Genomic DNA, 14,109 nt, shown 5'->3' with positions numbered 1-14,109 from the left:
CAACAGATAGTTGGAGGAGGAGATGTTGGTTGCCCATTAGAAGACTTAGGAATACTTTGATGTCTATAGGAGGTCCTGGAGAGCAGGTTTAATGTATGTGGCTAAAGTGTGGCTATAGGACGATGTTAGAGAGAACACCCACATTTTTTAGAGACTAGGAATGTGAAAAGTAAGGGGCTGATTAGGACCTGAGGTCAGGGGTCCAAAACCACAAATACGATGCAACTGCATATGGTGTGGGCACAAACTCCCATTTACCTATGGGAGCTTGTGCAGTTGTCAGAAACCGGCAGCAGCACAAGCTCCTATAGAGAAATACAAGTGTATGCCACACTGTGCAGGGATTTACAGGGAGGCACCATAGGTGCCCCACCATCCCACAACTGCAGGCGTGCATAGAGAAAGGGGCCCTGCTAGGGGCCCTCAAAGTCGCTTTCCGACAGGCTTTCCATGTCAGAAAGCCCGACATGAAAAGCCTGTCGGAAACTGACATTATAATCCCGACGGCGGAAACGCCTTCCGTAAGGGATTTTGTGGTGGGTCTGACTGGTCGACGGACTCCTTGAGCACATAGGAAACAGCAGTCGGAATCCAAAGCGAATTGACTGGCCGGTTTAGATTCCGACTGCTGTAATCTTAATATGGCGGTCAGAATCCAAACTAAGGATATCCGTCTGTAAGCCCCCAACTGCTAGTCGGAGGCTTAGCGACTGACATCCTAATTAGCCCCCAAGTTTAAAAAATGCAGTGTTGGAGGATAAGTGTTTATGGTGTCTCAGAAAGTTGTTAAGGTGGCAAATTTGTTTATTACTTCATCCTCACTGGTGAATGTGTGTCTTTGCATCCTGTGTGTCTCTGTCAGTTGGTATTATTTGGTGAGTGTTATAGTAAGTACAGCTCGGTATGCTGTTCCTAAGAATTGTCTCTCACCACTTATTTCGAACATGCTAAGTATGGGATCTTGCAAATTATTTACAGCAACATGCTAAATGTGAGATCCTTTTGATTATGTACAATGTGCTAGGTATGGAATCCTGCAAATAATTTATAAAGTTGCTAAGTATGGGATCCAGCAGATTATTTATAAAAACTTGCTATGGATGGCAACATGTACATTATTTACCAGCAGATACGAAGAATGGGATCCTGTAAATTATGTGCTATTTATGGGATAATGCAGATTATTTACAACAATATTCTTTGCAGGGGATCCTACAGATATGCCCAGGGATCCCCTTGCTTTATGTCAGATTAAAATGTTGCAGCTCCCTATTCTACGCAGAAGGAAAGACTGATCAATAACATCAAAGGGAGGGCAGAGAGCATTACAGATAAAATTCCCTGATAGCCATCTTTCACCCAAAATTGCCAAATTGTTTCTGTCACACCACCTCAAGGCGCAGAATAGTACTTGGGAACTTCAATTGGTAGTAAAGATGGTAGCAAAGACCTCCTCAGAAGATGAAGTTCTGCTACCATGTCAGGCGCCTGGTGACGCAGAGTTTTCTGCCAGTATGAATTGTGATGTTCTTATCCTTAAACACTGCACTTGCTGCAAGGTCCAGTTCATAGCATTTGTTAGCAGTACTCTTCTGCACGTTGTGCAGATGCCGATAGTCAAGACAGTGGGCAGGGACAATGCAGCACATCTTTTATCAACTCTTCATGGTAACGTCTCAACCATCAGTAAGGTTTAATTTAGCTTTTAGCCCCTGAATACTCGTTCTTCGAAGGGATTGCTAGAATTCTCTAATGAAATTCACACATGGGGCCCGGTCAGGTTCAGACAATCGTGTACCCAATCTGGCACCCTTTATCAATGGATCTAAGATGCAACCAACAACCCAACAAACAAATTATTGTGGCTTGGGTAGCTCCTACAACCCATACATAGGTCAAGGCATTCCTTGATCTGACTGTGTATTATAGGCGGTTTGTTCAGAACTATGGGACCATAGTGCCCCCCTGACAGAACTCACCTCTAAAAAGCAACCCAAGAAAGTCGATTGGACCCCAGAGTGTCAGAAGGTCTTTGACACTCTGAAAGGGGGCTCTATGTTCAACACTAGTGTTACTGTTCCCGACTACTCAAAGGCATTTATAGTTTAGATAGATGCTTCAGAATAAGGGATTGGTGCAGTGTTGGCACAAGTAAATGAAAAGGGTCTATGTCAGCCATTTGCCTTCATCAGCAGGCAACATCTCCCCAGAGAACAAAGATGGAGAGCCATTGAGACGGAAGCCTTTGCTGTGGTCTGGTCCTTGAAGAAGTTGAGGCCATACTTGTTTGGCACTCACTTTCATGTTCAAACTGAACACAGACCTCTCAGATGGCTCATGTAGATGAGGGAGGAAATCATAAACTGTTGAGGTGGTCCATTTCGCTACAGGGGATAGACCTCACAGTGGTACACAAACCTGGGACTTACCATGCCAAATCAGATGAACTTTCCATGTTTTTCCACTTAGCTGATGAGGGCTACCAGAGTGTAGGTTAGTTACCCATCACCTTTCGTTTGGGAAAGTCATTCTTTTTGCCCTGATCACCCCAAATTTGTGACTGACACTGGTGGTAACTGACTCTGATGATGCCCTTATCTCTGCTAACCAGACACAGGGCCAGTGCTCTGATTAAATGATATATTGTAATTAGGTGTACTTACAATTGGTACTGACAGACTGTAAGTCTCTAGTATATAATAAGGCTTGTAGGTTTAGAGGGCCAGTAGATTTAAAGCAATTAAGTGTGCACTGTTGTGGTACCTGCTGTCATTTTAAAAGCCACCCCTGCCTCGCAGGCTGCAATAAAAATACCATTATATACAAATTTGACTTTGGAATTAAAAAAGTACTTCCAAAGACTCAAACTACCTTATTTTTACATTTAAGTCACTCCAAAGGTTTCCCATAGGTGCCCTAGGGGGAGGGTGCTTTGTAACTATGAGCATGGACATTATAAAATATATTTTATGTGCCCCGATGACAGAAAATCTGCTAATTTCATTTTTCCCTATTGTAGTGAATTAGCTCAATAGGCTAATATGGGAATACTTTATTAAAGTATAAATATATCCAGGAGTGAGCTGCAAATATATTTCAAAGTATCAAAATGACAGTTACGATAAATCTAACAACTTGCCACTGTTAGATTTAAAATAACTATTACAGAAAATAAGTTATAGAACTTTATTTTCTGTGAGCCAAAATCCAGCCTTCCAGCAGCCCTCTTCTAATTGGCCAGCCTTTACCAGTCTGAGCCAAGCTGTCTTATTGAGGTGAGAAGGACATCCTGTGGGAGGAGATCGGCAGTTGCAGAGCAAAAGGCAGAATGTGGTAGAGAAGCCAAACTGGTCTTCAAAGAGAGAAGGACAGTTTAGGGTAGCACAAGCTTACCCCCACATCCTGCACTCCCAGCCAGACAGGAGCCCCATTAATTGGATTAGCAGAAGGGCTGGAAGGTAAGTGTCAGGAAAAATTAGCCACACCAGTCCAGTGGGTTGGCTTAGCCAGCTCTAACCCTTCAGGAGAAAGTTTCTCCATTTTAGATTTTGGAAGAAGAGTGTTTTCTGGGACAACAAAATGCCACACTTTGGAGGAAGTGGGGTCATACTGAGGGTGGAACTCTGCATGTCATTGTTCAAGGGCGCCCCCTGCTTGACTCCCAGGAACACTGGATAAATATGGGGGAGCTGCACAGCAACTGAGATCCTTATATAAAAGAAACAAGAAGAAGAAGGGCTGCCCTGCTGAATCTTTCGGAGGAAGTGGTCATACCTAATGGTGGCACCCTGGATGTCATTGGTCAGGGGTGCTCCCCTGCTTGACACCCAGGAACACTGGATAAAAATGGGGGAGCTGCACAGCAACTGACATCCCTGCCTGAAAGAAACAAGAAGAAGGGATGCCCTGCTGAACCCCTAGCCTGCACCAGTAGGACTGCACTCACAAGGACTGCACCTGCTGCACACTTAGGTCTTTGCTTGACTCTACAAGCGTAAGGAGTGAACTCCCAGAAGGCAACAGTTTAAAGAGCTCCTTCTGCATCACCACCACCAAGAAGAACCCAGTTGGACAGTGTCTAGTGGATTTTAAAGGAGTTGGCCAGGTGGATTGTGGGAAACGTAGTCCCAATATCCCAAGGAGCAACTCAGAGCTTCTGGAACCTTGAATTAGTGTTGTGGACACTTTTGAACCCAAGAAAGATTTTATGGAAGAAGATGTAGAAGTTTATAGAAGTTTGAGCAACTTTTGTCGTTGAAAGTTAAGCCGTCGTACCTCTATCCAGCCTGAATTTCAGGTACATCCGGCTGAAAGATCCGGAGCTCTTGACGTCGATAAGACTTCTAGAATTTCACTGAGGCCTCGCCATGAAGCAAGCCGCCGTGGTAGACTTGAAACCAGGCCTGAAGAGGTGCCTTGCTCATTGCCAAGAGAAAAAGCTCCAGAAAAACAACTAAGTGCCAAGGTAAAAACCTTAACTGCGACCTCCCGCGTAGTGTAGCTGACCTGCGCTCCATCGCAGTGGGCCTCAAACTTTGTATTTGTCCCAGTCAAGAGCGATCAGATGTCCCAACGTGTTGCAATTTGTATTTAGGCACTAGAAAACATTTAAACAATAAACATTTATATCTCTGGTTTCCCACATTGGATTTTTGTCGTTTGGGTGTCATTTTAACCATACAAATATTTCCTAATATTATAAATTGGTTTTGGATTTTTATTATGTGTTGTGTCTCATTTAATGTATTGGTGTTTTTTTAAAATGCTTTACACACTTGTCTCCTAAGTTGAGCCTGCCTACTCCTACCAGCTCCAAGGGGAGAGCAAGAGAATAATTTATTGAGACCTTGATGGAACCTTTTATTGTGATTGTGGCCTTATTACTAGTGGTAGGTACCTACTTAACCCTGCTAATGAACCACATTCCAAAATCTACAACTACAGAGTCTTCTGGATGGGTAAAAGAGTAGGGATATCAACATAGCTCTGCTTTACCTATTTTGAAACACTGACCCAGAATTTCGGGGTTTAGCACTGATACGTATAGGATTGCCTGAATCCCTGACTTGGTTAGCAAAGTGTAAAGAACCCATCAGTTCAAAAAAAAATAAAGAAAAAAATAAAATTACGTATATTACCACCAAAAAAAAATAGCACAATTTTGACATATTTTTTTAGTGTCAAATATTAAAAAATATATATATTTAAATATCAAATAACGTTGCAGATACACAAATTCACAAACAGAGTTAAATAAATTAAGTTGCTTTTGTGCAAAATAATAAAAAACAAGATACAAGATACATATTTACCAATTAGTAAATTACATATAAATATCATTTGATTAAAAATAAAATATAGATTTATATTCTTTGCAATATATAGCCTAAAAGCTTTACAAATATACATGTTTTTTTTATAATTCTTTTTATTGAACAGTAGAGAATTGACATTGTACATTTCAAGAACGGAGATAGGATATCCAATGTGACATCTCCGCTTTGCTGTGACAGTGGTACATTCTGTTAGCAGCAGGAAAATACAGTTTTACAAACAATCAAGATCTTCGTTTGGAAGGACAATAGGCGGGGTACATATATATCCACGATAGGCATTCAATTTGCTCCATACAGTGGACCATTTTTTGGGGCACCCTTGTGCTACATATACCGTTTTTTCCTGGCAATACATCAGTCCATGTCTGATTTCCAGGCTGTCAGTTTAGGTGCCGCCTCAGCTCCCCATAGTTGAGCTATGTTTCTTTTTGCCACCATTAGGCCCAGTGTAACCCACAGAATATCTTTACTGGTCAAATCTGTGGGTTCCCACACATTCAATAGACACCTTTTAGCTTTTGAACAAATAATACACCCCAGGACCTCCCCCATGCATTTGTGTATTTCCAACCAGTATTTTTGAACTTGTACGCATTCCCATATGATATGCATGAAAGTGCTCATCTGACCACAGTTCCTCCTACATAGTCCCCCGTCTTTCTTACCCATGGTAACAAGCCGGGACCCTGACACGTAAACCCTATGAAGGATCTTCAGCTGGACCAATCGCAGTCTGGAGGAGATTACGACTTCTCGTGGGGAGGCGGTTGCTTCCTGCCATTCCTCATCATCCAGTTCTAGTCCATCTCCTGCCCAGGGCTCCCTAACTGTCCGGAAAGGGTCTGGAGTGTTTTTAATCAGTTTTTTGTAGGTCAGTGATATCGCTTTTGTAGGCAGATATCCGTCCAGTAGCCTGTCCTCTAATGGAGAGGTGCCCTTGGGTATGTTTGACAGGAGAGCTGACACACCTGCAGGTACCTAAAATACTCGGTATGGGCTAATTCAAATTCTTGCATCAGGGAATCGAAGGTCACCACCTTCCCATTTCTCCATAGGTCTCCTATCTTTGAGATACCTATCAGGCCCAATTTATCGAAGCCCTTTGAAGTCTGCAGTGCGCCTAACTGCTCTGCATCCCACAGGGGGGTAGCTAACGTGAGTTTTTGATCCCACCCCAGCTGTCTGCCATACCTGCACTGAGCGTTTAGTTGGTCCTGTTAGTAGTGTCTTATGGGATTTAGAATATAGGGCTACATTATAGTTTCCTCCGGTCAGTAGCCATCTGTCCATTCTGTAACCCGGGTCATCTGCTCGCCGGTAGGTACCATGATTGATAGCTGTCAGGTGGGCCACCCAATAGTACGTTTTAATGTCAGGGAGGCTAATCCCCCCGTCATACCAGCTCAAAGTCAGTTTCTGCAGAGCAACGCGGGGCCTACCTTCCCAAAGCAACTCCCTTTGAAGGCCCTCTATCGCTTTAAAATACTTCTCTGGGACCCGGTCTGGGTAATTCTGTAATGCATACAAAAAACATGGTAGGGACATCATCTTGAAGAGTGCCACTCTTCCCAACATAGAAAGTGGTAGTGCCTTCCAGTTTGCGATGTCGCTCCTCAAATGGCACAGAGGGGGGGAGTAGATTGCGGTCATACCGGGTTTTCGGGTCAATAGTGATGAATATTATCAAAAACCCTTTTGTGCCACCTGAATAAGGCATCCCTTAGGCTGGGGACAGGGACTGCCACTGAGCACATACATCAGGGATTTACTCCAGTTTATTTTATAGCCAGAGTAGTTCTTGAAGTTAGTAAATATGTTAAGCACTCTATGGAGCGACTTCGTTGGAGAGGCCAAGTATAGGAGGATATCATCCGCATAAAGGGAGAGGAGGTCCTCCCTATCTTCTGTCCTCTTCAGTCCCCGGATTATTGGATCTCGTCCGATCCAGGCAGCTAGAGGCTCCAGGGAGAGAGCGAAGAGCAGAGGTGACAGTGGGCAGCCCTGTCGCGTCCCCCGGCCCAGCTCGAACACATTCGACATTCTGTTGCTGACCACCACTTGTGCCATAGGGGTCATGTACAGGAGTTTCACCCACCCAATATAGTTAGGACCAAACCCCAGCTTTGCCAGGGCTGCTACTAGGTATGGCCACTCGATTGAATCGAATGCCATTGCGGCGTCAGTGAGACCACCACTGCCAGTTCTTGGATCGTGTCTGAGCATCCCAATACTCCCTGCAGCCTTCTTAGGTTCAATGTGGTGTTACGGTGGGGCATGAAGCCTGATTGGTCAGGGTATACCAGGTTGTTAATTATTTGAATCAAGCAGTTTGCTAGCAGCTTGGCCAAAAGTTTTGCTTCTGCGTTCAGCAGGGAAATGGGCCGATAGGACGAACACCGATTCTTTGGTTTACCCTCTTTATGGATGGTGACCAGTGCTGCCACCCTCTGATCCAGAGGAAGCTGTCCTATCTCGCGGCTCTCTTCGAACATGTCTTGCAAGTGTGGTGCTAATTTATCTGGGCGTAGCTTGTACAGTTCAATTGGTAACTCGTTAGGGCCCAAGGCTTTGCATGATTGGAGGCTTCTGATTGCTTGTGTCACCTCGTCTTTAGTGAATTTGCTATCTAATGAGTTCATCTCTTCAGCTGACAGGGTCGGGAGACGGATGTCTGTTAGCAATGCCTGCGAGTCCTCCTCCGGAAGGGAGGAGAAAGGGCAGTATATTGAATGGTAATAAGCAGCAAACTCATCTGCAATCTCCTGTGGGTCCGTTATTTGCACGCCCGAGTCATCTAGTAACTAAGGGACAAGTCTGCTGGCCAGTTCTGTCTTGTCGAGCCAAGCGAGTAACTTCCTCGCTTTATCTCCCAAGTCATAGAGTTTGCCTTCTTTGTCCCTCCCCAGTGTCTTAGCCATGTCTGTAGCTAGTGCTTTATATTCGTCTCACATGAGTCTTAGAGTGTGCTGGGCCTCTTGTGCCACTGCTTCTCTCTCACTTTTTTCCAGAAACATGATTTCGGTCTCTAATCTACTGGAGTCTTTCACTTTCTCTTTCTACACTCCTGCTGTGGCTGACAGCGCCTGCCCTCTCAACACTGTTTTAAAGGCTTCCTACATAGTTTGAGACGAGGACACTGAGCCGGCATTTTCAGGCAAATAATTGTCGATTGCCTGAACGATTGATTTTTTTTAACTTTCGGGTTACGGAGATTTCTAGGGGTTAATTTGCGCATTTTTCCCTACCCAACGCTCACCCAGGGTCATTATTGCCCATATGGGGGAGTGGTCCGACATTCCCAGCGCCATGTGTGTGACTTCACGTACACTATCAATTTGAGGTGCTGGAACCAAAAGGTAGTCAATGCGGGAAAGACTATTATGGACCCCCGAGTGAAAGATGTGTTGGACACTATTGGGGTGGTGCGCCCTCCAAGAACCTACAAGGCCCAGAGCTTCCAAGAAGGCTGGTAGCCATCTATGTGAGGGACCTATATCTCTATGGGGGTAGTGGTCGAGGGATCCAGAAACCACTGCGTTAAAATCCCCACCAGCAACGATAACCATCTGGGAATGGCAGCATGATGGTGCCTAAATCCTTGAAGATGCAACCCTGGAGGCCAGGCGGGACATACACTGTCATTAGCGTGAGTGTTTTTCCCTCCCACTGTCCTGAGACCACGGCATAGCGGCCCATACCATCAATCCATGTATGTTGTAGAGAGAACGGAAAGGAGTTTTTTAACTCTAGTGCCGGTGGTGAAGCCAGTGTGTGCTACCAGTCTGTAGCCCTATCTGTTCAGTGCTGTACAGGAATTGCCGACCAGATGTGATTCCTGCAGGAGCACCACGTCTGGGGTATGTCGTTTGATATATTGTAGGACTATGCTGCGCTTGATTATGTCGTCCAGTCCGTTTACATTCCAGCTAAGAAGTCTCAGACTCTTGTCCCAGTGTGCAATCATTGAAATAGTTGCTATTTATGAATCTCTTTTCCTGCTTACGGAGAATCAATGTCACTTTCTCTAAACATTGTAATAACAACTCTTCCCCATCCCAACAACCCCCCACACTGCTCCCCTGCACTCTGGACCTAGAACTGCCCATAAAGCCTACATGCAGAGTGCCTGTCGCCCAACTTGGAACTAAAGGTAGTTAACGACGGGGGTGAAAGGCTCCGCCACCCGGCTCCCTCCCTTTGAACCTTTACACTGCAAGCACCCAGGGTGAGAGCGTGAATTTTACCAATCAATACGTGTTTGGAGCTGCTAGGATGGTGTGGTTTCATTGGGTCAGTGGGTCACTCTCGGGCCACCATGTCTATTCCTTCGAACCATCAGCTTTAGTCCAAGGCTCTCCTATTGCGCAGTCTTTGGCAACTATGTTTGACGACTGGGTCGCCACTTACCGGGCATTGTGTTCACTTGCCCCTCTCCAACCCTCCATCCAGGCTGCCTCCGGATGGTCGAAAAACCAGGTCTTGCCCTCCGCTTCCACACGCAGAAGGGCCGGAAACAACATTGGGTACTTCACCCCTTTGTCTCTTAGTTTTTTCTTTACTTCAAGAAATGACCAGCGCTGTTTCGGCACGTGAAGGGTAAAGTCCGGAAAGAAGGAGATTTCAGCATTTTCGTATCGCAGGGGCGGCGCCACTCTGGCCTTTTGCAATATTACATCTCTGTCCCTGAAATTCAGGAGTTTCCCCAGTATCGAGCGAGGGGGCGCTCCAGGTTTAGGTCTTCCGCCTGGAACCCTGTGTGCCCTCTGAATCACACAGAATTTAGATAGGCCTTTAGGTTACAGGTATTTAAGTAGGAGGTCCTCCACGAATAGGTCAGTCGCGGGTCCCTCCGATTTTTCCGGCACTCCTACGATTCGTACTTTATTACGCCGAGTGCGCCACTCATGGTCATCGAGCTTGTCTTCTGCGAACTTACGGAAAGCTTGCAAGTCTTTGACGTCTTGCTGCAGCTGGATGTTACACTCTCCACCTGCTTCACTTTTTCACGACTTTTGGTGAGGTCAGCCCTGATGAGTGACACCTAAGATGTGATTGCGTCCATTCTTTGTTTGAGAGATGTGCAAACTCCCATGATTGCGTCCATTACATCGTTTAGAGTGAGTTTGGGACGCTCTCCCTCCGTACTTGACATCGTTTTGCGTTTGCCCTGATGGTCTGACTCGGACGGCTTTGTGTATGCATATTTGTCCAGTTTTAACTGCGGGGTTGCTTTGGTTCCTTTTGTGCCCGACATCTTATTACGTTATTTGCGGCCTGCACCGGTCACCTGAGCAGGGCTCCTCTGCCTAAACTCAATATCCCTCATGGCGCAGGTGGTGGCGGATCAGGTAGGCCGTGGGGTCTCAATATCGTGTTGCCACAGTCAAGGGGACGCAGCACTCTGCTTTCAACAAAACCGGGTGGCTCCCCTGTGAATAGGGTGTGTGCTTGATAGCTAGGCCTTGGTTTGCTCGCCCCCAGTCTCGGCACCACCAAGCACTCTGATGCACTGCAGTTCCATCGACTGTATTTAATCCCGCTTTGGGCAGCTGCCGAACCCCGCCGCCAATAGATCAATTGGAGCCCCCCGAGCCTGTACTCACTGTTCACAAATATACAGGTTAAATAAACAAATACATTCTAAAATACATACTAATATAAGTAAACTATTGCAAGAATGAAACAATAATAAATATATTAAATAATGTACATAATTAAAAATGAAATATTAGTTGATTGTAATAAATAGCATTAAGTCAATAAACATTTAATTTAATTCAACGTCTAACACACCTCCCCTATAGACCCAGCAACGTGCAACTAAAATATAACTTAAATAGGTATTTACATAATTAACAATCAATTAAAATAATTCATTACCAATTAAAAACTAATCAATAAGTGTATATTCATGATACTTAATTACCTTTCCACCCTACACTCCTAGAAACCCAAACATTTGCACCTAAAGTATAATTTACTATTTCTAATTAAAAAAACGAATTGAAAAATGTATATATCAATTTTGCACTTAAAATACAGCACTTTGAAAATGTACATAATTAATTAATCCATTATGTAATTGCATTTACAATAAGAATTTTACCAATAAATTACATATATTTCTAATTTAAAGACCTTCCCACCCTATCCTCCTACAAACATAATAACCCACTACAACACTCTAAATTATTAATGACATAAATATATATATACTAAATCACTTACAATTTCTAACTACATTTTATGAAATTAATAGAAATTATACCAAAAATAATAACACCTAAAATGAATAATTTAACTAAATCACAACTATATTACTGAGAACAATATTATAAACAACAACATTCTAAAAAACAAAATTACTTACCAAAAAAGCGGCATTTTTGACAACGATATTCTAGGCCACAATATTTTTGCATCATGATATTTTTTTTCGATTGTAATGTATTCCGATATTTTGTCCAAACGCCCCATATTTTGAACTGCACACTGGTGAAAATAAGCAGAGGCCTGGAAGTCCCAGGAAATCTGAATAATAATGCCTCAGACATGGCTCAGTAGTAGTAGACCATACAACACTTACATCGCTGAGGGTGCTGTCCATTCTCCAATAATTATTCTGCTGGTATTAATATGAACTTCACTCGTTCTTACCTCGCATACTGAAGTAGGCTAACTGTTCTTTGGAATCCTGAAGAACATATGCACTCTGCCACAAAGACAAGCATAGTTCATGAGCACAACAATGATCTCTTTGCACTGTCACTCAAACATGCCTAAGGAGTACCTGAATATCACAAGAGGTACTCTAGGGCTCACTTAAAGTGGCTGACCTGATGCCTTCAGCAATAGTTTACCTCCTGCTTCCCATAAACACACTGTAGAGAAAACTGCTCTCCCTCAATGTAGCATTACTAGATATAGAGCCAACCTATAACTCTCGTGATTGGCTCTTATCTGACTTATTGAGTGTAGGAGGTGAGAACAAGGTTCCGGGCACTAACTAGCATGATTGACTATATGCAAAGTCATGGTGCTATTAGCCGCAGCTCCGAACGACCCCTGCCCCAACCATGCCTTCCCCATCGGACACAAAGAAATCAGACCTTCCCTCATTAGCATCATCAACTCGACCTTTAGCTGCGCCACCTTCCTGGAAACATGGAAGCACACTGAAGTCAAACCCCTTCTGAAAAAACCAACAGCGGGCCCATCTGACCTCAAGAACTACTGCCCTATATCGCTCCTCCCCTTCCTAGCCAAGGTACTGGAGAAAGCAGTCAACCGCAGTTTACAGACTACCTGAAATCCAACCATTTGCTCGACCCATCCCAGTCCAGCTGTCGCTCAAACCACAGCAGAGAAACTGGCCTTATAGCTGCTATGGACGACGTCAAAGCCATCCTTGACTGAGGTGAGTCTGCAGCCCTGATCCTCCTCGACCTGTCACCGGCCTTTGACACTGTCACCCACCACCTCCTCATCCAAAGACACATCGGCATCTGCGGCAATTCCTTCAAACTGCTATCCTCTTTTCTCACCGGACGCACTTAGAGAATACATATCCCCCGCACACTTCTGATCCCAAGACCATCATCCTCGGGGTACCCCAGGGCTCCTCACTCAGCCCCACACGGTTCAACATCCAAATGACTTCGCTGGCACCCATCGCTCACAGCCATGGTCTCAACATCTCGTGCGCTGACATCACCCAGCTTATACTCTCCCTCACCAAAGACACGGACACCACCAGAGCAAACTTCCAGAACACCATGACTGACGTCGCCAAATGGATGAGAGCCAACTGCCTCAAACTCAACACTGACAAATCCAAAGTTCTACTCTTTGGAACACCCCCTCACCATGGGATGACTCCTAGTGGCCAGCACCCACCCCCACCACCCACACCCGCAACCTCAGAATCATCCTTGACAGCGAGCTCTCCATGAGACTACAGGTCAACTCGGTTGCCTCCACCTGCTTCAACACCCTCAGACTGTTCTGTAAAGTCTTCAGAAGTATCCAAACCGACACTAGAAGAACCATAACTTAAGTCCTCATCACCAGTCGACTTTACTAGGGGAACGCCCTCTATGCAGGTACCACCACACTCCTCCTCTAGTGCCTCCAAACGATCCAGAACGTAGCAGCAAGAATCATCCTGGACCTACCCAGCTGATCCCACATCACCCCTCACCTCCGTACCCTGCAGTGGCTCCCCATCAAGAGGAGATGCCACTTCAAGCTCCTCACGTACGCCTTCAAAGCCCTACACAACATGGGACCAGAATACCTGGACAACCGCCTCATCTTCCCTGGCCCTCACCACTGTCTCCTGCATCCTTTGTACCCAAGCCGAAGGATGCTCCTTCTCCCACCTAGCATCCAAAACCTGGAAGTACCTCCCCTTCCACCTCCGAACCTCTACCTCCCTCGCCAAATTCTGGAGTGGACTCAAGACCTGGCTGTTCGAGTAGCTCCACCTCACGCAGCGCCTGGCTACCCCTCAGGGTGATTAGCACACTTTACAAGTACTGATTGATTGATAGATTTGCCTGTCATCCGCCTTCCACCCACCTTTCTCCTATTCCTCTAAATTGTCAGATGTCTGCTGTGGGCCTACACGTCAGTTAAAGACTACACTCCGAGACGTCTGACTGGCCGTCCTACTATCGACACTTGAATGGGTGTACTGATTTCATTTTAATTGTTCTTGCATTCCTTTTCGAAATTAAGAGTTTAGCCAAATGTGTTTTCTCTATTAACCTAG

General features: G+C 45.0%; 1 protein-coding gene and 1 long non-coding RNA gene across 2 annotated transcripts in view; one reads left to right on the top strand and one right to left on the bottom strand.

Annotated features, from left to right (window-relative positions):
* Positions 1–14,109, bottom strand: part of LOC146869513 (uncharacterized) — a 383,511-nt gene that overhangs the window by 357,325 nt on the left and 12,077 nt on the right. The gene's annotated exons all lie outside the window — the stretch shown is intronic.
* Positions 1–14,109, top strand: part of LOC146869514 (uncharacterized) — a 44,745-nt gene that overhangs the window by 29,851 nt on the left and 785 nt on the right. The window lies entirely within an intron of this gene.

Source organism: Triturus cristatus, chromosome 1_1 (assembly GCF_964204655.1).
Source record: "Triturus cristatus chromosome 1_1, aTriCri1.1, whole genome shotgun sequence".
NCBI lineage: Eukaryota > Metazoa > Chordata > Amphibia > Caudata > Salamandridae > Triturus > Triturus cristatus.
This window is presented reverse-complemented; position numbering and strand designations above follow the sequence as displayed.